Source organism: Amphimedon queenslandica, unplaced genomic scaffold (genome assembly GCF_000090795.2).
Source record: "Amphimedon queenslandica unplaced genomic scaffold, v1.1 AMPQUscaffold_12954, whole genome shotgun sequence".
Lineage (NCBI taxonomy): Eukaryota > Metazoa > Porifera > Demospongiae > Haplosclerida > Niphatidae > Amphimedon > Amphimedon queenslandica.
Genome location: NW_003546810.1, coordinates 42,694 through 45,750, shown reverse-complemented (window position 1 = coordinate 45,750; position 3,057 = coordinate 42,694).

Below are 3,057 nucleotides of genomic sequence, written 5' to 3'. Positions count from 1 at the left end.
TCTCAACTTTTGATAGAAGCATTTGAAATGCCTTAATGCTCTGGAATTAATACAAATATTTTGACTACATAGATGGAAGTAGCTATANCCTTTTCATCCAAAGAATTGGCATTTTGGATCTTAAGGGCAACTCCCACTAAAAGTACTGGTAGTGAAACATGGTTCACTAAAACGAAGTACTGTAAAGGGGGACAAATAAGAAATAAAATAGCTTGGAGCTTAGCATCTCCCTTCAAATCTATGGAGTTTAATTTTGCCAATATGTCTTGCATTTTCCTAAAATATAATAAAATATATAAAAGATATAATTACATTACAAATTTACCATCTTGTTTGGGTGCAAAAAAATTCAGAACTCTTGAATAATTCTTTGATATTCTGTGGTGCAACATCCAGTTCAAGGAATGGTTTAGTTTGGTGATAATCAGCAAACCAATGATATAATGGCAAAGCCTTTAAAAGCAGTAGTATTGAAGATATGCTAGGCTGAACTGATTTAAAATAATTTCCAATGACAAGGAAAATTTCTGTCAATAATTTTCTACAAAACATAAATTTTATTAAAAAAAATACATTTAAATAATTACTGACTTCATCAAATTTAAGTGTTGAAACTCTTGAATAATTTCAAATTGCACACACTCTTCAGTATCACCACTATAAGTCACTTGCATTGACGACAATACAGTATCAATGAAATCTTTAAGTTGTAACTGCAAATCAGTATTGTTAGTCAGAAAGTGACACCATACAATATACTGAAGAATGCATTGAGGTCTTGGGTTTTTTAAAACTTCAATTATTTTCTCAGTTAAAACCTACAATTATAAAAGCACATTAAAAAGTCTTATTTTCACATAGATCTACCTCTTCAAATGTTTTTCCAGAAGGGTTTAAAATCATGAATGAATTACCAACATTTCCAATGCTCACTTTCTTTGAATACATCAAGGACTTATTCACTCTTGACAGTTTTGAATGTAAGGCAATGATATCATCAGGATAAAATGTTTTTTGAGTAAAGTAGGTTCCAAGGTACAACCTAAAACACAATTCTACTTCATTTTTTCTATCAAATTCTTTCAATTTTATTTGTTGCACATAGGAAATTAATTTATTGACAATTCCCTTCGCTTCCTGAGGCTGCTGAGGGTAAACAATTGGATCATAAATGTGGTATGGAAATTGAGACAACTCATCCCCTATGGTTACAAAATTGAAGTGCATTCTGTTATAAGCTAACTTACGATTAGGAAGAGTGCGTACCCTGTAGCAGTTATTGCAATCACTAGAATTAGCAGTATACAACAACTCTTCTGCATTAACACCACCAGAAAAAATAAAATACTTATAATAAACCCTCTTTCCCAAATACTGTTTAGGAAAAGTTAATCTTGATGACATAACCTTACAATTATGTCTTTTTCTAAGGAGCATAATGATTAAAAAATAATCATTAAAGAATTAAAAACTTACTCATTAGGTATGAATTCAGTCGTAAGACCTGTGGCACTGTCATTAATTTTTACAAAATGCAAGACTATCTTTATATCATCGCAAGGAAAGTTTTCCAAATTTAGAAGAACATAAATATCAATATGAAAGACATGACTCCTATACAAAAAAACAAAACAATAGAAAGCTATTCCTTATTTATCAACACAACTAACGTATCAGAATGATGGTGACCCTGAAACTGTCTCTGTTACAAAATACTAAACTAAAGTATGAATAATTGTGATAATACCTGTGACAGTGAAGATATCTCTTCTAAAAATGATATCAAAAATTATAAATTACATTAGCATCTACCTTCCAAAACACATTTCACACTTTTAAGCAAATTCTGAATGATGGGGAGCAAATTTGCTTGTTGCTTCAAGTAAAGGCTTTTGTCAAATGATGAAAAGTTCCTGGATAAATCTGAAGTACTATTTTTTTCAGCTAGCAATATTAAGGAATCATAAAGATCAGAAAAGGAATTGAAGACAACATTAGCCTATAAAGTTGGATATAGACTGAGCATAATATAAAAAATGGAAACCTTTTCAATAGTATCTTGAGTAAATGCATTCATATCAAATTGCGGTGGCAGCAGAGAAGAAACAGATTGAAGACCTTCAATAGATTTATTACACAATGAAATGATATCATATCTTGGACTTGAATTTGCAATGTAAATAGCATAAAATCTGGCCTTGGCCATAAAAAAATCTTTCCTGTTTAAAAGTGACCAGTATTATAAATCATTCTAAAAACTAACCTTAATTCCAAACTGAAATTAATAAGCAAATCATTAATGTCTTGCATAGAATTACTATCAATATCAATGATACCATTTTTAAACCATGATTCCCAACAAGAAGCATGTAATTTCGAACAATTCTCAAGAAACTGAACATATGTCTACAACAGATTAATAAATTTAATAACAAAACAATAATTAATGAGATACAAACTTCATAACAATCAGGTAAAAGATCATTTTGATATTCTTCTATTTTAGTAGCATTGAGCAAACTGCTTTGAAATGATACAACTCTATTAAAAATATCAGCTCTGTCATGTTGAAAATTTTTCCCCTAATAAAGTACAATTTTTGAGAGTTCAAGTTTTTGTGTATAAATACCATAGTGATACAATCCTGAGGGAGAATATTACAATTAGATTGCAGTATATGTGTTAACTGTGAAAGAGCTTGCTTAAGTAGCAAAGAAATCTTTTCAAAATCAGCACTTGCATTATCCTTTTCATGTTGAAGTGAAATGACATATGAACACCAGTCAATTAGTGTAGCATATATAATATTAGGACCAAAATTTACTGCCAAATTCCATTTGTGAAAAGCAATTACCTATAGATGAAAATAAAATTTAAAGTAGCTAAAATGACTTACCTTAAGGAGACAATTATTAGTGTGTACTTATTTTAGCGATTTTCATGATACTGACATTTGGCTGGTACTTAATTTAGTGTTTTTGATCATTTGGTATGAATACTGGTAACTACTAAAGAATGTAAAACGTTTGGGGCGAGCCTAAACAAGCTATAGATTAT